This window comes from Canis lupus, chromosome 13 (assembly GCF_048164855.1).
Source record: "Canis lupus baileyi chromosome 13, mCanLup2.hap1, whole genome shotgun sequence".
NCBI lineage: Eukaryota > Metazoa > Chordata > Mammalia > Carnivora > Canidae > Canis > Canis lupus.
The window spans coordinates 34120541-34143371 of NC_132850.1; the positions used below are offsets into that span (position 1 = coordinate 34120541).

A 22831-nucleotide genomic window follows, 5' to 3' on the forward strand; every position below is an offset into this window, starting at 1 on the left:
GCACCAAATAATGACTTTAGGAGGTGATGCTCCTCGAATGAAATGGTTTCTAAAATCAAAAAGCAAAACAATTATGGTGAGCGCAGAAGGGTGAGGTAATGTTCTGCTGGAGGGAAAGCTAATGCTACCAAAACCCAAAAAACAGTATAACCTACAGAGATGGTCCAGAAACTCAGGAAAATACCAGAAGAGATCAAAGATTTGCATTTGCTCCACCCTCTACAACCTAGCTTCTATTATGATGAGTGATTTTCATGCAGATTTCCTGGCAAAATTATTTGTAAATCAGATGGCGGTGTTCTGAGTATCGGAGGTGGGAGGTAGGAGGACCAACCATTCCTGAGCGGCCTGGGGCTGAGGGGAGTTGAGGGATGTGGGACATTCAGTGTTAAAACTAGGAAAGGCTCAGGCACGTCTGGCTGCCATCAGTCTCCTTACTCTAGCCTCCCCATTCAGATGGCTGATAAAAGCTTTCCCAAGCTTTCCAACAAAGTTGCCCCACTGCTCATCAAAACTTTCCTACTCAGGTTGGGCAAAAGCTAAATTGCAGCAAAAGTGAATTCTTCATTGATGTTTCTTCAGTTCCCTTCTTTGGCATCTCTTCCTTCTTTTCAGTACCTCTATCTGTTGAGGGACCCAACGTTGTTTTCCTTCCCTAGACCTGTACAAGACCACCTTTCTCTTAACTCTTTCCCAAACCACTTCTTTATGTCAATGTAAAGTCATCATGTGCCTCAACTGCTCATGGCCCTTGTTTCCTGCCATGTGAAGAGAGGGATCAGCTGTTCTTCCAAATGTTTGGCTAGATACGAAGCACCCTCTCCTGGGTAATAAAATACTACATGGAGAAATGTCACCGTTAAGATAATCCCCAGGAAGAAAACATTTTGGTAGTATGACAGTAACATAGAGTTACTTGGGAGAGTATTTGGTAATGTAGGACTTTTACCACCTGGGAAAAACCTCTTACCTGCATACCTTCCATAGTGTGGCGTCACCAGAGGTACACAGTGGATGGATATGAGCTAAATGCTAAACTTCACAGCGGTTAGATTCATGAAAAAGACATTGCATCAGACCTTTGTGAGAGTCTCCAGCTTTCTTCCATTCCAAGTATGTGTCTGTTATAAATGGATCTCGAAAGCATAATTGCCAAGGAAGTCCATGTCCATGAATATTTCAATGTCCTTCATGAAATATGTTCCCATCATTACCCACACTGTAGTATGGACCATAGTCTGCACAAACGAGGCACTCAATAATTATTGATTGGCCAATGAAGGGTCATTATCTAATGCACTATGATCATTTATGCAAGGGGCCCAGAGGAATCAGCATGATCCCACAGGCGTCTCTCTTTCTGTCTTTTCTTTCCTTTTCTTTTCTTTTCTTCTTTTTTTTTTAACTTTGAGAAAGGAACAGATAGTGGCTCATCTTGGGCTCCTTACATAGGGAGGGTATATAAAAAGAAATGTGATAATAGCATAAATAAAGGGGTCACAGGGTAGAAAATAATGAGAAAAAAGAAAGAAATCATAAGATCATAGGCAAGCAAATCAGACCATCAGACCATCATAAACTGATTTTTTTGCATAAAAATGCATATTTATTTAAAGAAAAGGATTCCAAACAGCAAGACTTCTCTGTTCTTGGCAGTAATAAATTCACTGCCATAGCTAAACTGCCTTAGGAGATGAGTAGTAGAGTCAAACCTGAAACACCTGAAATTTAAAACAAAAGCCAATTTACGTTTCATTTAAGAGAAACACATAGATGGGCCAAATAATTTCAAAACCTAGTTTACAATGAGGAAAAGAAATCTGGAACCCGAAGACAAATGAGTTTGAAATCAAAAGCAAAGCAACAAGAAGAAATAAACATGTACAGAAGCTATCACCACCTCCCTCGGCCACTGTAATTCTGGGACTTCTCTTTCTCCCTAGCTCCTCTCATGCCAGGGGCAGGGGCAGGCTGAACACGTCAGGGATTGTCACTTCCACAGATGGCACCGAATTTGTAGATCACAACACCAGAAGAATGCAGAAATCTTAGTAACGGCCAGTTTTTCTTCATCTCCAATATGGACCTGAAGACAAACCCAAAAAGCACCCTTAGTATATTTTTGCATCTAAAAATTTGAAGCATATGAAATGCAGTTTTTGTGGGTAAAAAATGGATGCATGTTGGCAACTTCAAATGCTTGAACCTAATACATGATGGTTTTGATTACAAAAATATTAAGACCCCCAAACACAGGCAGCTAAAGATAAAATTAGGTACATTCTACTTCTGTGCTTAAACCAAAGATGGTTCCCTTTGGTCATTCATTCTTCTGACACAAGGTGTGGACTGCAGTAAGAAAGGTCCAGGTCTGAGCTGTTTCTCCGCCCCTCACTTGTTCAGCTGTCTCGATCCGTCATCGTGATCTGAGTTGTCACATGAAATGTCTGCATGGTTCCACTTTCTCTTGTTGGGATGGTTTCCATTCTTTGGGCTTCATTGGCTTTATTTGTGTACTTTATACACTGATTCCCATTTCCAAATTTGTATGATTGTTGTCCTGAGTATTGCCACTTGCCCAGAGGTCACATCCCTCACCTGCTCTCTATTGGACATACCTTCCATTTCTTCCCATGCCATCATGGTGCTACAGGCACTCCCTGAGTGTGTCACTCCTTCTCCTCGGCATGTTTCCATCACTTACTTTCCTGTACACAGAGGAGGCCCTTTGTTTTCCCCCTGAAATCTCAGAGTTTGGGAGACAAATTTGTTAGCAAGACTACGGAGGAGAGAATTCCCCCACAAGGGAAACAAAGTCACTATCATTCTCACTTCCTAGTCTTTAGGAACAAGACCCAAAGAACCCATCGCCTCAGCACTTGTAGCTGAAGTTCAAGCTCAGGCTGTGCTGGGATGATCAAACTGAACTTGTGAGTGCTGATGAAAACCTTTGGGTAGCTATAAAATTAAGCAGACAGACCATCTACCAGCCTTCAAGAATTAAGGGGTCACTAATCAGTCTATGTTATAAAGTTCAAAAACTCAGCATTTGATTATGTGGAGTTGGGGGATAGGCACGTAAACTGGGGTAATGCCTTGCTCTTGGGGCATGGGGCATCATTTGGGACAAACCCAGCCCATTGGCCTATGGGTATCAAGGGCTCAACAAGAGTATTTTATCATAAAGTGCTCTCAAGATCCTTCAGTAGCTGTGAAAAAAAAATTGCCAATATCCATTTCTTTATTACAGATGACATTTGCTGAATAAAACTGGGGTAAGCAGGATTATTTAAATACTTTTGAATACTGATACTCATTCCTTCCAAGCGGTGGGGCTCCAAGTTCAGAGCCATGAGAAGCTCTGGTCCAGGCAAGAAGGGACCACATTGTCTGTAGAGAATCTGAAACCGATAATAATCCAATCTGGTATCATTATTGCTTTGCACCATGATTCTAAACAATATTGGTAGTAAATTTACTCCACCCTGAAAAAAATATTTCTTTGGTCTACATTTTAAATAATTTTTGTGGTTACTACTGAGTTGGATTATACATGGATAAGCTTCAAATTAGCACATTGTCATTACTTAACCTTTACTAAGCATTGAATCCAACATGAAAATTATTTTGGAAAAAGTTCAGGTGTACAATCAATACTCCTGAGTACAATCAGTCTCTAACTCACATGGACTCAGGAACATGTTTGGGGCAAGTTCATGACCCTAGTCTGTGTGATACTGTGGCACCCTGCATTTCTGCTTTCAAGTCACAGATTCAAAATCATCGCGAACAATACGGTAATTATAAAGACAAAGAAATTGAACTAAAGTTGCTTCAATTCTGTCATTCTGTGAGAGGGCTTAGGATTTTTTTGTCTAAAATATCAAACAGTGAAACTGAGTATGAGCTGCGAGTTGTAATGTTCTTGGCTTTTAAGTACAAAATTTCAATATGTGAACTATTTTTTCAAGCTTCAATAGTATCGTTAAAAGTATGATTTTTCTTCTTCTTAAGCTTGGCATTTGCTTTAAGACTAAAGAACAAATCAAGGAAAGGATCATTATTGGGGTTATGACAGGATTATTACTGAAAATAAATTTGTGGAATAGAGGAGAAGAGCCCTGGAAATGCTCTGGCCTGGGTGTCACCCACTGCAGGCTCCTGCTTCTGTGGAATGCTCATGATGGTCCTGGGATCTCACTTTCATTTCCACCTTCTCGGAGGATCTATTTCAGGTGGCTGAGCCTGGCCACAGAAGACCCCAGGAAAGGACTCTAAGCAGAGACCTAGGCAGAACCCAGGACATTGACACCCATGGGAAAGCATCCTAAGCAGAGACCTAGGCAGAACCCAGGACATTGACACCCATGGGAAAGCATCCTTCAGGTTTTTTTTTTTTTTAAGACTTTATTTATTTATTTGACAGAGAGAAAGAGAACACAAGGGGAGTGGGGAGTAGCAGAGGGAGAGAGAGAAGTAGGCTCCCCACTGAGCAAGGAGGCTGATATGGGACTCAATCCCAGGACCCCAGGATGATGACCTGAGCCAAAGGTAGATGCTCAACCAACTGAGCCACTCAGGTGTTCCTCCCTTCAGTTTTTATTAGCACATCCTTCAGAAGCCACAGTGGAAAGACTTGGAGGCAGACCTCAAATTTAAAAATATGTATATTGCATTCATTTCTATTATTAAAATATATGCAAAAATAATTTTTAAATGCACTATTAAAAATATATTATCTTTGGAAATTCTAAGCCCCCAGACTTTAAATGATGTAGGGGAAAATGAGGCTGGCTGGACCCACATAGACACTTGAAAGACCAAAAGACAGCAGAGTGCTATGCAAAGAGCAAAGGCTCTGGCTTCTCCGTTCCATATGGCAGGCCCACTCAGGGAGCGGCCTGAGTCTGTTCCTTATCCCCAAGTCATTCCTGCCTCGCAGTGAGACGAGGTGAATACAGAGCAATGCCTTGCTTACTGTAGCACCATGACCCAGCTAGCTGTGGACACAGCAAAAAAAAAAAAGGAGAGAGGAGCCATCTAGAATGCTCTCATTTTCTACAGATGATTGAAGGCAGAAGGTAGGTGTGAAAAATCCAGTGAGGAAAGAACCAGGATAACTGACTGAGGAAAGAGTGGCCATAGGCGCTGATCGGCTGGAACAGCCCTCCCTGAGGGTGGCTAACCATCGTGATTATGAACACCCACCCCACCCCTTTCTCAGAAGTGTTTCCATTTGGAAGACACTACAACTACTATGAGGGTTAAGTAGTAGAATTTTCCTCTATTTCATCAAAGAGGAAAATAAGCTCAGAAAGCATAAAATGTCTTATCAGTGATTACACGCAATAAGTAGCATAAGCTGTCTTGCCCTAAAATCTTTTTATGGATCTGATAGCTGATGGGGATGACAAGACTCTTCTAATAATCCTAATTTCTCTTGTTTTGCTCTGGCCAAGACTAGATTGTATGGATCTCTGTAGATACTCTCTCCAGTTACACTTGAGTTCTAGAAGGACATCTGTTATCTCAGAGCCACCGGTTTTCTGCCTTACAGAGAAAATACAAGGCCAGAGGGCAAGCAGTCCCTACGTTATGATCAAGATGAGGTAGTGTTTTTGTTCCTGGCACGATCATCTCAAGATACACAGCTGCGTGATTCCTAAGCTACTGGTTGCCTAGATATTTCTATTCCATTCTGCTTTGACTGGTTCCTTGACTACTACCCTGCGGTCTTCCCTTGCTGTCTAATTGGGAATCTTTGAGCAGCTAGTGACAGAAGCCTAGATCAAATTGCAAGGAATTAGGAATTCAGAGAACTGAGAAGTCTGTGAGTAAAACTAGTGTTGGGTCCTAGAACCAGGCAACGTTACAGAACTTGGTTCTTCCTTCCCAACCTCTTTAAAATGCTTCCCATTCACTGGATTCCTTTTCAGGCAGCTTCTCCCCAAGGAGGTGGCAAAACAGCTGCTGGCAGCCCCAGACTCACAATACCGTCTGAGTATTTCCTCTCCCCATGGTCCAGTCCAGAGCCCGCATTATGTTTCACTGGGCTGACCCAGGTCAGGTGTCCATCCCTGAGGAAAGAAGAGCCGCCGATGCCATGAGGGCTCAAGAAACCGGGCCTGGGTGGAAGATGAAGTTGGGGACTCTTCACCCAATTTTACAAGTGACTAGTTCTTAAGGTGAGTGTGAATATAGGCCAGAGAATGTTTTTATTGCTAATTCTGAGGTCAGACTAATTTTATTTGTCAGGGTATCCTTTTCCTTAAAAAGCGTGAAGGAAGAATTCGATCTCCCAGTGGATTATGAAAAAAACACTTGAAAAAGTAAAAATATCAAATGTTGCATCAAGGTACATTGGAATTTTAACAATATTTGTAAAATGAAAAAAGAATTGACAAATATTTGGCTAAGTTGTGCTTCTTTTTCCAGATGCAGAAAATAAAATAACTATACATTAAAAAAAAAAAAAAAAAAGGGCAACCATTCACAAAGCAACTGTTAACTTATACTCTGGAGTTTTAAAAGAACAACATAAGGTGAGTGGGGGGTGGCTGAGGATTAAAAATGAGATGCCCACATTCAAACCTTTAAAATGTACAGAAAAAACTCTCCTGTGCCTCATACTGTGTCCCACAACTCTTTTATATTGTTTATGTGACCTTCAAATGTCACTGATTTCACTAATTACCAGATTTCTGTCCTTTACCCAGTGTTATTTTTTTCCTACATTGAATTTACTACTTCCTAATGTTATATAACATATTTATTTATATTTTTTTTTCAATTTTCTCTTTCCCTTGGTGGCACAGAATCTCTGAGAGCCAGTTGTCTGGTCTGTTTACCATCATATTCTTGGGGTCTCAGTAGAGCATGGTACAGAGCAGGTGTCAACAGCCGTCTGTTGAAAGGATTAATTGTAGAATGGACATCTGGAAACGGATTGGTAACAAAATTTAATAATTAAAAAGGATGCGATTTGCAATCACTTTTTATTACTTTAAATTTAAATCTAAAAAATAGAACCTGGTGGAAATCTCTACCAGTTTCTCAACCTACAAAACTCTGACTTCATGCTGCTGAATATGACTCTGAACACAAGTGTTTTTGGTAAAGAAAACAGCTGTTGATGTCGATTTTCCCCAATGATTATCTCATTGTTGGCCCATTCTTTAGATATTATCAAATAAAAGCAAAAATAAACAAACAAAAAAAATCCAAATCTTCCCACTTTTAGGCATCATGAGAATTTCATTTTGAATAGATGGAAAATGATATCTTGGGAGAAACCTTTTCAACAGTTAAACAACTAGGCCAGTCATTCTCTGTTGCTTTATAATCCCACATAAAATAGTGGCTAAATAGAATTTTAATCATGTTTTCCATTCACTTCAGTATTCTTTAGTAGTCACCACATAATACAATGCAATAAAATGGAAAGATTAAGAAATCAGACCTCCTGGTTATAATTATAACCCTTCCCAGGTTATAATTCTGGAACCACTGTTTGATAGCTGTGTGAGTTTGGACAAGTTACCTATCCCTTTGAAATTCTGTTCCCTCATCTGGAAAATAGGGAAAGTAGCAAAAATTATAGCACCAACATCTTGGGAGCAAATGAAAGAATGTAAAACTAATAAATGGCAACAACAAAAATCTCCTTTAAGCATCTTTTATTTTATTTTATTTTATTTTATTTTATTTTATTTTATTTTATTTTTTTTTTAAGCATCTTTTAAAATAAGGCCTGGTCTCAAGTAAGTACTCGCTAAATATTTTTTTATTGCTATTACTTCTTTATTTATTCTAAAGTTTTTTGTTTTTTTTTTTTTCTCCAAGAGTTTAAAATTTCATTTTTTTTTTGGTGTTGGTGACTTGAAACAAAGTTATCTGGCTTAAAAAAGCCCCTACCCTCAAAAACATAAACCTTGAACCAACTGAGTTACATGAAATACAAATTTACATGAGATATAGTAGACTAAAAACAAAACAATGTTTACCACAAGAAAATAAAATGCATTTCAAAAATTCTGTGCGTTCGTGTGTGTGTGAGATGCCCTTTGGTTGGCTATACAAACTGGCTGCTATGATTAAGACTAAGTTTTCTAATGAAAATGAGATAATAACAAAAGGCCTCTTTATGCTTAACTTTTATCAGGGGCAAAAAAGAAAGAGACAAAACAGCATGAAATGATGAGAGCAAGTGATGAAAATTCATTCACAATGATTACTTTCAAGAGTAATTTCTCTAGGGTAATTCAGCGGCCTGTTACTATGGCTCTCCAGAGTGATAGCTAATGTAAATGAGGCTACTAAAAGTGGATTATCATGGTAAGAATATTCTCAACCAATAATGCAACAGAAATCCATCCAAAGCATTTGGGGAAAATTCAAAAGAAATGTCCTCCTTTAAAAAAATTTTTTTTTTATTTACGTTAATAGCCTAAGATACACTTCTTCCCTAATAACCAGCAGGCACTTAAAAGTACCAGCCAGGAAAAAGAAAAACAAACTCGTTTGGATGAAACAGGAATGCACCTGGGTTGCCAGTATCTGTGTTTGATCCCAAGACTCAAATTCTGAGCCAGATTTTTTGAGAGATTGTGGCAAATGTCACAAATTATTTTTACCAACTTTGCCTTAGAAAAAGTAACATTTCTCAGGGGGATGTCAAGAAATTTACAATTTATTAATTTCAAAAACCTTTCTTGCAGATGTATATGGCTCTCCCAAGATTTGGTTGCAAAAAAAAATTAAGTACCATGCACTGTGAAAAATTTTTAAAGGGCACTCTCTTTTATAAGCTCAGTCTGGGATGCTTGTGTCGAGTAGCTCTTGCTTTTGCTTCCCAGATGCTTACACATTGGCTATTATAACTAGATTGGTTTTAAAACAGTTATGACCACAGTTGTGCATGTAAATATTCATTGAGTTAACTGGTTTACTAGTTTAAATAATGGCTCTATGGGCAGGACTGTAGCCCGGAGCAGCAGATCAGGGAACAGCTGCAAGTTGTGTTTAGAAGAATACCCAGGGAGTGTCATGCAAAAGAAGACGAAGTGTAAGGGAGGCTTTGCATGAACACAAGAGGTAGGTAATCCTATGTCAGGCCCAGCCTCTTGTTTGGAATGACAGAAGCAAAAGAGGGGATGCATGAGGAATCATACTTTCCGTAGACCAAATCTGCAGGTAGGAGGACTGGTTAAGAGAAAGAAAGTCATCTTGGCTGAGGCTCATTGACAGAGAATTCTGAAACCAGGAAACTAGAAAATTGACTAGATTAATCTCATTAATGACAGAAAGAGGAATCCTGAGTGATAATCCAGAAATCACTGGGGATTGATGTTAAGGTTATTTTGAGATGATTTCATTTGAAGGGAAAAGGCACATGACAAAACTTTAAATTCCTTTCAAACACAGGATTAAACCAACCTATGAGTTGACTCAGAAAAAGTTTAAAATCATTAGGACCCTATTCAAACTTTTATCCCACACCTCCTACTTCTCATTCCATGATGGAACAGCTGGGCTGTTTTATTTCTAACATAATTGCGTGAGCTCCTGTGGAAGGCAGCCTTCGAATGGCCCACATGTGAGCTTTTCCATGTTCCCAACTTCCTCATCCTCTTCCTTCTCCCTTTTGCCATTGTCAGTGATGACAATGTCTCTCTGCTCAGCCCTATGAAGTCTTTTCCCATTTATTAAAACCTACTTTTAGGGAAAATTTTGAAAACTTGTCCAATAAAGCCTAATTGGCTTCCTTTCCTAGAGAATAGGCTTGCACTAGAAGGAGGAAGCTAAACTGGGGACTTTCAGGCATTGGTGAGCCAGAAAGTTATGAATTAATAACAAGATCTATCACTTACTGATCGCCTAGTATGTGCAGGTACCACCTTTCTATATGGGCAGTGGGAGTGGTAGGACCAGGGGGACCCCCACCTTTTAAGGAGGTGCTGACTCATCCTATATAATCAAGAGTCCGGCATCGTCTTTGGTTGTATTCAGTGGATTAGAGTACACAGTTAAAGACTCCAAGAATCAGACAGAAAGGAGCTAAATATTTTCGAGTAAGGGATACTAATAAGGAAAAACAGAAGCAGGGACACGTGAGTGGCTCAGTGGTTGAGCATCTGCCTTCGGCTCAGGGCGTGATCCTGGAGTCCCAGGATCAAGTCCCACATCAGGCTGTCTGCATGGAGCCTGCTTCTCTCTCTGCCTGTGTCTCTGCCTCTCTCTCTTTGAGTCTCTTATGAATAAATAAATAAAATCTTAAAAAAAAAAAAGAAACAACAAAAAAAGAAAAACAGAACCAAGACAAAAATTTAAGCTAGCCAAATATTGACAGCATAGCCTAGTAGTTAAGAACCCAAACTCTAAACCCAACTGCTGGGTTTAATTCTTGTCCCTGTTGCTTACCAGCTATGGGGTCTTGGGTATTCCTTTAAATTCTTTGTGCCTAATTTACTCATCTGAATAAGAGGGATGATGATGATGATGATGATATCGACCTCATAGGCTTAATAAGAGCATCATCTGAGCTAATATTCATAAAGTGCTTAAAACTCTGCTCCAGAAAAGTTTGTTAATAAATAAATATCTCAGAAACCAATTTTCTCTCATTGAAACTAACAGCTCTTGGTCACTGGATATGTCCAAGCACAGGTCCTTGAACATTAGCAGATTCCACGAAGGCAAGACGTTTGTCTATTATGTTTAGCCCTTTGCCTAGATCAATACCTGGTATAGATGATGCTAAAAGATAACACTGTTGAGTGAATAAATGAACCTACCTTAGTACTTACACAGAAGAGTCCTGCATGAGTCCAAATCTTGACAAAGTATCTCTAAGGAACTTTCCACCTCTAGGGTCTGTGATTTCTTTAATGAAGCAATGCATTGACATGGTACAAAACTAAAAATATGCCCAAAGGATTTGAAACAGAATTCCTTCCTTCCTTCCTTCCTTCCTTCCTTCCTTCCTTCCTTCCTTCCTTCCTTTCTTCTTTTCTTTTTTCCTAGCAGACGTTTCTACTCAACGAGTGCATTTTTCTAGTTAAAAGGTTAAACAGGAACGTGAAGTATGCTATCAAGGGCTTCCAGTCAGCTCCACATATGTCTATTATCTTCTTTTACAGTTTCATACCTCCAGGACTTTCAGTTAGGTCAGGTTGGCATTTCACTGCCCTTTACGTATGTGACTACTGAAAACAGGGAAAGAGAAGAAACTTGACTGAAAAACCAGAAGCCACACAGCAGTTTGAGGTGATGTTCAGTTGATTCTCACCAAGGTACATCATCAAGCCCAGGGTCATCTCTTCACTCACTTTACAGCCATACCAGTCACAGGCCCACAATTCCTTTCTTGGGGAAGAGCACTGCCCACACCTGTAGACAGATGTGCAATCAATACCTGCAAAAGTGACCTACATCACCTGGGAACTGAGGTGACCGGTGACTCCGCAGCTCTTTCACTGGGACCAGGTCTCCTGGTAACAATACCGAAAGGAAGTCGATGCCCTCCAAAATAGGTTCTCATGCTTCCTCAAGCAGTGGAACTACTCACCTCTCCGAGGAACTGAAACAGACAGTTCAGCTACTTAGATCCATTTTAAAGATTCCAACCCCCACAGTATTAAATCATTGTGGCTGGAATGATGAAATAACTAACTTGCTGACAGTTGCTTGGACTATCTGTAGACTTGAGAAAGTAATAATTTTAGTCAGGTCAAATTGCTCTGCCTTTAGGATTCTAAATTTACTCATATTCTCAAAGAAAAATATTCAGCTATAGTGTGGAAAAAATATTATTCTGCTTTTAGCTCAAGAGGCAACCAAGAGTTCTTTCTTCAAATTTTGGCATTTAATCGATCAGAACTTGGTTTTGGAAAACTGTTTCCTGTGAAGCCATCTCTGCCTGTAGGATTTGCTTTTAAAATCTGGCCTACAGAAGCAAATTCACAACCTGAATTTTCACTGACCATAGATTCCCATTTGTGTTTCACACCTAACAGAAGTTGTTATTGTTTCCTTCTCATGTGCTCTATTATGAATGTTTGCTAAAATAAAATATTTGATGTTTTTTATTTCCTCTGCCTCTAATTATATGATCCTTAAATTTGGCTCTAATTTTAAAATATTGGTGTTAATTTTAACATGTTAAGAATATATATATATATATATATATATATATATATTTTTTTTTTTTTTATGATAGTCACACAGATCGAGAGAGAGAGGCAGAGACAGAAGCAGGCTCCATGCACCGGAAGCCCGACGTGGGACTGGATCCGGACTTCTAGGATCGCGCCCCGGGCCAAAGACAGGCGCCAAACTGCTGCCACCCAGGGATCCCTGTTAATAATATTCTGTTTATGTGTCAGTATCTTGGCATTTATCAATTATGACAAAGGTCTTAACTACTCTTTCAAGCTTTTATAAAACTTAAAATTCAGAGAAGTTAAGAGATTCTCTCAAGATCACACCTAGTAATAGAGATGGGTTTTAGGTCATACCTGTCTGTCTGTAATTCCTATTTATGATATTTTATGAATTCCTTAAGAAAGAGATCTTCAGTGATCTCAGGAGTCAGCAAATGTTTTCTGTAAAGGACAAGATAGTGATATTTTATGCTTTGTGAACCATATGGTCTCTGTCACAACTACTCAGCTCTGCTATGTAGTGCAAAAGCAACCATAGCAAAACATAAATGAATGAATGTGTCTGTCTGTTTTTTAAAAAAAGACCAAAAAGAAAGAAAAAAAGTTTATTTACAATAGCAGGTGGCTGGGGCCTTGGTGCATTTGCATTTGGGACTGTCCATTTGGCCTGGGCTTTCTCATACTAAGGTTGAGGGTGCAAGGATAAGTGTTCCAAGAGGGAGCCAGGTTGAAGTTGCACTACTTAAGACCTGAGCTTAAAATTAAAGTAGCATAAGGTCCATTCTATTTTTAAGAAGTGTGTTAGTAAAGCCAGTCCATATTCAAGGGAACAGGAATTACACTCTATCTTTTGATAGGAGTAGTGGCACAAAATCGTGAACATGATTTAAAATTCCAAGTGTACTTACTGGCCACAAATTATTTACATTTCTCTCACATGCAAAACACACTCATAAATTTGCTCCTTCCTGGACTCCTCAGTGTCTCCTTAGCCTTTGGTTCAAGGTTCAGAATCTTACCATCTAAATCAGATCTAGGTACAAAGGAAGCTCCTTGCGTGAGTTTTTAGCACTTTCTCAATTTGGTATCTCGATGTGGTCTTTCTAAGTGGTGGACACCAGATAGATGAACTTCTTACAGGAGGCAAAACTCTCAGAGTGACTGCCTCAGGAGACACTGGCAGAGGCTGCATGGACTTTTTCCAGCTAGGATTGGAAGTTGCCAAGGATTTCCTTTCCAGCATTCTATAGAATCTAACAGGCTTTAAAGGGGGGATGGGACATGGAATCTACTTGATTTCTCCCTCTGACACAGAATTTAGAGACATGTTACTGCCACTTGAGAAATGTGTTAAGGACAGTTCATTTTAGCAGGAAAGGCATTCCAGGATTCTAATGATGGAACTGGTTTGTGCCAATGATGTTAGAGACATCACCTGTGTGAGGCAGTTGATCTGTGTGGAGTCAGGAGAAAGAAATGGAACCTTTTTTTTTTTTTTTTTAAAGAAGGTGATGACGTCAACCACTTGAAGATGTGATTAGGAGAGAAAGGTAGAGGGGGTCTAGAGAAAGTGAAAATATCAAATTCTTAACATGTACATAGGTCCATCTTTTTAGGGAAGTTAGACTAAGTTATTTAGCACAAGGAAAGTTGAAAGTGATACTCTCTTTTCAGATTTAGGGAAACTCCAAGGTGTAACGCTTTGTTCCCAGAATATCAGCTGTGCAGAATGTGCTTTATTAGAGGCAGGCAGGAAATTCCCTGCTGCACAGAGATCAGTATCTTCATACCCTGGCCTACAAATGCAAATAGAGAGCTTGCTCTAAATTCTTGTTGCTGATCAGAAAGTTACAGGGCATATTCTTTATGTCTTCTTTATTTCTGTTTTTGATAACAGCCAATCAAGGATTCAGTTATTATCATAATTTAACATTTATCTATCTTTCCTCTGAAAATCCTATAACTTTTGTACAGAAGCAGCCAAGCTGAGAGTCATCACAAAGATTAGGGAGGCGATACAGAGTCCAGACACCTGAATTTTGCTGTTCTACTCCTGGGCCACCTTAATTGGTGTCTCTGAGCCTCGTTTTCTTCTTACATGTATAGAGGCTAGTGGATATTGACTTCTACTAGATTGATTACTATAAACAATTCTGTGTGGGTCTTGGATTAAGAAGCAAAGAGAAAACAGAAAATATCTTTGAACTAATTCTCTTCTAAGCCCTCTTGCGGTACTTCCTTTGTGGGATTAGGTGGATGAAATTATTTTCTTTTCTTTCTTTATTTTAAGAGGCCTTGTTTTGTTTTGTTTTGTTTTGATGTCTAAACCACCCTTAGATTTGGATTAATCTCAGAAAACCATGCTATCTGTCACACTCCACTTTAAAGGGAGTTTTTATTTCTCTGAGTATAAGTGTCTGGTCTGCAACTCTGAGAGCTGTCCTCTGGCGTCAGCAGTTGCTTCATACGTGCACACTCCTGGCCTCTTCCTCTTTCTGTACTTAGTGTGAACAATTGTGCACCGTTGTTTATTTTTCACTGGCTCTGTCCTGCTTCCTCATCTATACCACATGCCATACAATGCCTGGTGTTTTGTAGGTACTCACTAAATATTTGAAAAAATGAATGTATTTGTTTCCCCATCACCTTCCCAAGGGCCGATCTATACACATTAGGTCTGGGTTAGAAGTTGAAGATGGTGATGTTTCTAAAGTGGGTAAAAAATAAATAAATAAATAAATAAATACATAAATAAATAAATAAATAAAAATAAAGTGGGTAAAAACACAGAAGCTCTTGTTTCTGCCATTTCGAGAAAGTCATGTGACTGGCGATCAGAAGAGACAGGGCTGGCAGATGTTTCAAGGCCAGTCTATTCTACAGGACTCCAGGGAGTGCACTGGCTACCCTTCATCCCACACAGCTGCAACAGGAGTGGCCAGGGTTGTTTACCAAGCCTGATTCATTTCCTATCTCTGACCCTGTCTCTCTTAATCCACTGATATCAGGTCATGATATATTTTAAACTCCGTGTCCAGGAAAAGACCTGCTGTTTCATAATCAACTCTCGGCTAATGGGGTGCCTGGGTGGCTCAGTGGGTCAAGCATCTGCCTTTGATTCAGGTGGTGATCTCGGGGTACTGGGATCGAGCATTTAGCCCTGCATCGGGCTCCCTGCTCAGCGAGGAGTCTGCTTCTCTCTTTCCCTCTGCCCCTCCTTCTGTTAATGCTCTATCTCTCAATCTCTCAATAAATAAGTACAATCTTAAAAAAAAAAAAAAATCAACTCTCAGCTAAGGAGTGAAAGCCATGATGTGAAAGTCTAGTATTCTGTGACAAACAAACTTGGATTAGGCCAATATTGCTTAAATGTTATTGTGAAATCCAAAGGCAGTATTTACATACATTTCCTTAATGATGACCTGCTAGATTTGGCTTCCTTAAGCTACAATCAACTGAAAACATTCCATTGTTGGGAATCTTTTATCTGCTAATCAATCTAGCTTGGCAGATCTTGTTATCCCTTATTATTTTTAAAACTATTCAAGTAAACAAAAAGTGATCTTTCAGGGAAATGCTCTAAGGGAGGCAGCTTTTGGAGAGGGCTGCCTCTTTATAGTTCTAGTCCTGATACCTAATCAGTTATGTTCCCTCTAAATAATTAGCAAGATTGCTCTATTGTTCAAATGACCTCATTTGGGACAGGGATTTTCCCCTTTGGCTTCTTCCCCTTAAATTTCTATTTTTAATGAATGCAAGTATAGTGGGAACTTCCAGTGCTGATCTTCCCTATGCATGTTACTGCCAGTTGTGGACATTCTGTGTTCACAGAAGTGATTCTCACAAGTTCTTAAAGTTACCATATAGAAGTGCAGACCCAGGGGAGGGAGAGAACAGGACTCCCTGAGTCTTGTTCTTCTCCTCAGTGCAGAGGCACTATCAACTAGTCAATAGTATCATTTTGCTTTAGATTCATATAGACCTGGATTCCAACCCTCCCAAGTCATGCCACTTGGGTAAGTGATACCTCTTCATAATTCTCAGTGCGCACGTCTATATAGGAGAGTAATCACCATCTCCTGGGGCATTGTCTAGGTAAATAAAATAGTGCTAGTGAGGTATTTGGTACAGACCCAGGAACATAATGAGTTCGATCAATCGTTTCCATGATGAATACATCTGAATTTATGTCCATCTTCTGTGATTCTACTGGGGAAAAGGATTTAAAACCCACTTGATATAGGAGTGTTGAATCTTTCAGTAGTTATTTCCAGGTTCATGAGGTCCCTTCTTGGAGCTTTGCAACTACAGAATACACCATTTTGGCAGGGTTGCTTCAGTGGTGCTGGTCATTTTGGGGTTTCTCCACATCCTGGAACAGTTTTCTCTTTACCTGCTTTAGACACATGTAGGAGTTCTTGGCAGAGATCACACAAATTAGCACAGGCTTTGTTTTCCAGAGACCTAAGTGACCGTGGGAAATTTACTAACATCTCTGAAACCCCATGCTCTCAATTATAAAAGAAGTTTAAGATTTGCTCTGAAGGATCATCATAAGTGTAAAAGAGAAGAAATGAGATCACTACATGAAATTTTCTAGTTAACACTGAGCAATATATGAGAAGTACAATAAAGAGAATCTACTATGTCTCATTTATTCCTACTCATAAATGTTACTTCCCTTCTCTCCCATTTTCATGGCACATGTCACTAGTGTTTAGAGCCCCTAAACAGTAGTTGGTAATTCTCCCTTAGGGGAAGACAATAATGATGCTGAGTTGGTCTCAGCCACAGTAAACCTTTGCCCAGAGACAAAAACAAAGTCTGCTAGCAAAAAACTAGCACCCTTCCTTACCAGCCTTTAGCAAAGACCCAATTCCCATGAGCGAAATGAGTAATTGCTACAGGAAAATAGGCCATGTGCATTTATATAGTGAGAGGTGTTTTATAGGATTAGGTGGGTGATGAAAAAGTAATCACTATAATAATTTTATAACTTAGACATAAAAGAGAGAGAGTTGAGAAAGACAAGTTCTCTTGTTAAATATTTGCCATTTAATGTCTTTTTATCTTCAGGCAAGTCAATGTGTTTTCTTATAAATCAGCAAGAAGTAGACTCAGATATCTTAGAAGAGGAATGGACTTGAGATGCCACGTGGCACAATCTGCCCTTCACAGAGAAAAACCCACCCAAGATCAGAGAAGATGAGTGAACGTGCCCAAGATCAGGCGCTGCCTTTTGTTTTGACTCCCTGTAGAGAGATCTCACACTGACACACACTGCCTCTCTCTGGCAAGTGAGGTAAGAGTTGCACAACAGAATCCTGAAATAAGGTCATTTATAACTGCCAGTGACAGTCACCTTCTCTTTTATTATTGAGAAAATGCTCATCTAAACTTGTTATCGGAACACACAGACTGAGCAAGAAGGAATATATTTTTTTACACGTCAGAAAGCCAGGGGTAATAGAACATTCACATTCTGGAGAAAAGTGAGATAATAAATTGCCATGACATACAGACAGCTCATGAGTGGTTTCTAAAATCCTGACTTCTTGAAAACAAACCAAGGGCAGCAGAGAGTAAAATCCATAACCGTGTGCTTCCTGTGTGGGTGTGTTGGACTGAACATACATATGATTGCATCACAGAAATGATCCCCTGGAAAGAGGAGTGCACTGTTTCTCAACAAAGGGAGACAAGGAAAGAAATCAACATTTCTTGAGCTCTACTTGGCTCTGGAAGTGTTTGCAAATGGCAGAGTGAGATTTTGAACCGAGATTCAACTAAGTTTTAAACCTGGGTTATTTCCCAATAAGTCAAGGAAATAGCCCAACTCCTCCTGGCATATTGCCAAGCAAGCATCTCTTCCAGGAGGGTGATTATAGTTCCCACAGACAGGAATTGTGTGCAGGGTTAGGGGAAAGGCCAGTGGCTCCGACGTGCTTGGCATGAAGGCTATGACTACAGGAACTAATTCAGACGGACTAGTCATCACAGTTGATTGATCAGGGAAGTTGATTTTAGTGAACACAAATCTGCAGGCGTCATCATCACACCATGAGACAGATAGACTAACCTGATTGGCGAGACTAATAGTGAAGGTCGGACCTCATTTTGGAACCTAATGTTTATTAAGATAAGAGAGAAGCTTGCCTCATCCCAGACTGTCAACAGTGAAGAGGGAGATTCAGAGGGAGGGAATTCCCCTTAAAATGGCATACCAAATATTTCAAGACTAAAATTTTGATGACACATTATGTGGAGTATAACCAACCCCCATATTATGAAGGTAATACATTGATAACTCATCAAAAAAAAACCCAACAACACAGTCCAAACTTTTTTTTAGAGAGGGGAGGAGCAGAGGGAAAGGAAGAGAGAGAATCTTAAGCAGGCTCTTGTGCAAAACTCAGGGCTCAATCTCAACCCTGAGGTCATGACCTGAACTGAAATCAATAGTTGGACATTCAACTAATTAAGCCACCCAGGCTCCCCACAGTCCAAACTTCACACCCAAGCAGCATTCTTCCATCTTGTAGAATTGTTGAATTCTGAGTGTTCTTGACTATCTTCTCAACTCGGAGAAAGCGCATGTGCCAGAAAATATATTCACTAGGAATTCAGAAGTAGAGAGCTTTGTGTGCTCACTATTCAAGGCTACTTAGTGGTCCTGGGCTTAAACAAGTTGGAGCTTTTTAAAAATCAAAACACTTGAGGCAACCATCAACCAAAGTCTCCTTCACCTTCTGTCTTCTAGTCCACTGCCAGGACTTGAGAGGAACGGCCCTCTTCTTGGATTAAGAACCTGGAATTAAGAAAAAAAAAAAAAAAAAAGAACCTGGAATTCCAGCCCATCCTTCCAAAGAACCTGGAATTCCAGCCCATCCTTCCATTTTCCCCAATATCTCTCCTCCATAGGATGTCATCGGGTCAGTGATAGAAAATGATACTTACCACTTATAGTACAGGTAGCTTGGGACTCTTACCAAACCCCCCTAAACTTCAGTGTCTTCATCTGTAAAACTGGTGATGATGAAGCCTACTTCATAAGCCTAAGCCTGCACATTCAATGGGATAACATGTAGGGCACTTAGCACATACTAGGGCCCACAAAATATAGATTTGTAGAACAGCAGTTACAGTATAGCAGAGTCTAGTGCTGTTCGAACTTGACTCGCATGCTACTGATTTCCTCTTAGGCTACCAGGTCACCTTGACTAAGGCTTTAGACCCTGGAGTCTTCAGGAAAAGCTAAGTCTCTTCTGGACAGACCCCATGTACCTTGTATTTCTATCCAGTGTAGGTAGAAGCTAATCTCTTCCCAACCTCTTACGTTGTGAGCTGGTTATTCCCTTCTCCCAATCTCCGGCTCCCAAATATCTTGCATTAGTTTCTCTCTCAAAGTTCCTGCCCAGGTCAGATTTCATGGTTCTGGTTTTTTTCCACAGCTGCTCTTAATTAATTCAAAATTTCCCTGGTTTTCTCTTAGGCCTTATTTTGTTTTCTCAGACACTTCTATTAAACTGCATCCTTTGTCCCCAAACACCTGGGATCCACATTGATTCTTCTGTTTTCCACACAGTCTTACACTAAACAATTGCATGAGCATTAGTGAGCCTCTCAGGATAGGTGGGTAGAATGTTGGGGTGTGTATGTGTTATTCGTTCCTTCATTCCTCATACACTACTTATTTAATAGTGCTGGTCCTTGATGTTTTTTAAATTTCAGGGGATATACGTACCACTATAAAATAAGTCCAGTCCTCAAGAAACTTAGTCTGGAGGAAGTTAAACAAAACTTTCAATACAATATGTAATAAAGTTTACAATAAATCTGTGGTTCACAACATTGGCTGCACATTAAAATCACCTGATTCACTAACTAGAGAAGCCTGACCCCAACCCGGACCAGTGTAATCAAGCTCCCTGAGCAGAGCCTGGGTATGGGCATATTTGACAGCTTTTCTGGTGATTCCATTGTGCAGCTGTTTGAGAATCCCTTGGATAGAGACAGACACATGGGATGCTTGAGACTACAAAGAAAAAGCTCTTATCCTAACGGATGAGCTACCAGAAGCTTCCATGGGGCAATGACACCCAAGCTAAATCTTATCAGGTGGGCTGTCCAGGTGAACATGTGGGCAAGCCATTCCAAGCACAAAGGAACAAGGTGCGTTCATAGAACTGCAAATAATTCTGACTTAAGAGAGTGCTGAAGTGTTTGGACTTTATCCAGCAAGGAAAGGGGAGCCATGGAAGGACAGTAGCAGGGAGATTGTATGATTAGTCTTCTGCACATGTGCAGTACCTAAGACATCAACTGGGGAAGGAATTTCACTTTCCTCGTAACTTTACCCTTGCAAGAACTATCTCCCCTTTAATAAAACCTTCCAAACTGTTGGCACCTCCCTGGGTTTCAGACATTACAAACAGGAAACTCTACCCATTAGCTAACCTTTGCCCCATCCTTTCCTGAAACAAAGAACAGCTGTTCTCCCACTTGGATATGCCTGGAGTACAGGAGGGCCCCTTGGTATTCTCTGCTGACTGCAAAGAAATGACTTGGCTTTGCACAGATTAGTCACTGGTACATGCAGATGATTGCAGAATCAACTGCACTGAGACATTTTAGTTTTTAAAAGTGTTTTGTCTCTGAAAGGGTGCTGTCATCAGTGATAGGGGGCACCCAGGGATCATAGCTGCTAGAGAGAAAACACAATGCATCCCCTGGGAGAGGGCCTGAACTTTAAAAAAATGAAGCAGTAATGACACTTGAGTGCTCTTTCTGTATTTTCAGCACACAAGTCCATTCACATATCAACCAAGTCTTTGGAACAGCTTTAGCTATTGTTTTGTGGTGGTGGATGTTATGTTCTTTCTGTTTGGGTTTTGTTTTTTGCCTTAAATCTAAGATTCACTATCAGTTCAATGACAGTATTTCAGGGCAGAAGAAAGAGAAGGGAAAGAAGAAGGAGTGGGATGAGGAAGAGAAAAAGAAAAGAGGAGGAAATAAAAAGGAGAAGAAGAGGAACAGAAAAGATTCCATTTAATGTGTGTTTTAATTGTAAAATACTCTGATTCTAAGAAGGTCGAAGCAGATGTATGGGGATAGAGTTGGGGAAAGGTGTGCTGTGTAATAAAAGTTTCCAGGAGGAAAACCAACAATTGTTAAAAGTACTAGGAATTTTACAATCGATGGCTTCCAAAGCTCTGCTTTCAGACAGAGAAATCGGAAGCCCAGGAAGACTGGGAGATTTGCTTCAGGTTCTAGAGGGAGTCACTTGAGAATGAAGTCAGAGCCAGAAACCTTATCTCTCAACCTCAAGTTTGGTTTGTTTTCCATGACACCAGAATGCCCCCAGTAATTTTGGAGAAGAGAAAAATGATCTCATCATCTCTCCTCATATTTATAGCTGACGAAACTATTCAGAGACAAAGAATGTAAATAAGTAAAATATATCATAACTAAGTAAGTTTTAGGAAAGAAACAAGCAAAAGATCATGGTGCTCCAGTTCCTGACAAGCCCTTTTGTTAATTTATTCAATGGCTGTTATCCTGAGTACATGACACTTGCATATCAAATTGCATTTGGTGTGTCAAAATGACTGGTTTTACTTGTTCTTTAGTTCCTGAGGCTAATCATTATTTTTAACACCTTTTGATATGCTAAATAAGGCTAATAAGAGCTGGATTTCTCATGTGTTTATTAGTCATCACCATCATCTCACATTTTTTTTTTTTTTTTTTTTTTTTACTCCCTTCAAAGTGTCAATAAATGATTATATTTGAGCCTCATAAGAACATCGTAGAGCAGCTTTACCTGTATTGCTCCTGGGGAGCATATATTTCCTGGGCAGAATGCTGCAGCATCAGACCTTATGGTTTCAAATCCTTCCTCTGTCCCTCACCAGCTGTGTGGCCTTGACTAAGTAGTCAACTCTCCTGGGCTTCAGTGCCTCACCTGTAATATGGCTGTTCCGTGCACCTGTTTTTAGAGTTGCATGGAGCAATCCATGCAAGTGATCAGGTCACCTGGTGTACTCTAACTGTCCTGTGCTGCTAGCCGGGCCACCCATTCATAAATGATGTACATTTGGTCTCTAATAACTAACACTTCATGAATGCTTATTATGTGCCGAGTGTCATTCTAACAACTTCACAAGTGGTGATTCATTTGATTTTCATTATGACTGCTTGAGGTAAGAACTATTATTACTGTTTTACAAATGAGAAAATCGAGACACGGAGAGGAAAGTCACCTGTCCAAAGTCTCGCAGCTGAGAGACTGTAGAGTCAAGACTCCAACTCGGAAAGTCGGGCTCTGGGCTCTGCTTTGCTGCCTCTGGGGTTGGGCTGTGTGCCAGGGCCCAGGGCCGGCCCGCTGGGAGCTCACTGAACACCAAAGCAGGGTGATGACCCCTAAGACAGGCGAGCGCGCTGCACAAGGGCGGCACGGGAGAGAGAGCTCTGCACTCTTCCTGGGAGCCTGAAAAACAGCAGCTACCTCCAACCTCCTATTGTTCACATCTGCTTTCTGTGCTCTGTGTGGGCCACACACATACGTGGAGCTGAGAATCACAGTGTTACCAAACCTCAGGTTTCTCCCCATGACACTTGCTGCTACCCTCTGCTAAGAAGTTACCCCCAGGTCCCTGACCATCTTTATA

At 40.2% G+C, this 22831-nt stretch overlaps 1 long non-coding RNA gene across 2 annotated transcripts; it reads right to left on the minus strand.

Moving 5' to 3' along the window:
- Positions 1 to 1673: 1673 nt before the first annotated feature.
- On the minus strand, positions 1674 to 13392 carry LOC140602201 (uncharacterized). 2 transcript variants are annotated; one of them, XR_012005173.1, is made up of 5 exons: positions 13181 to 13392; positions 12516 to 12602; positions 10794 to 11578; positions 2619 to 3401; positions 1674 to 2086 (listed from the first exon to the last, which is right to left on the minus strand). It is a non-coding gene; the product is annotated as an uncharacterized lncRNA (long non-coding RNA). The 2 variants fall into 2 exon arrangements; XR_012005174.1 differs by lacking the exon at positions 12516 to 12602.
- Between the last annotated feature and the right edge of the window lie 9439 nt (positions 13393 to 22831).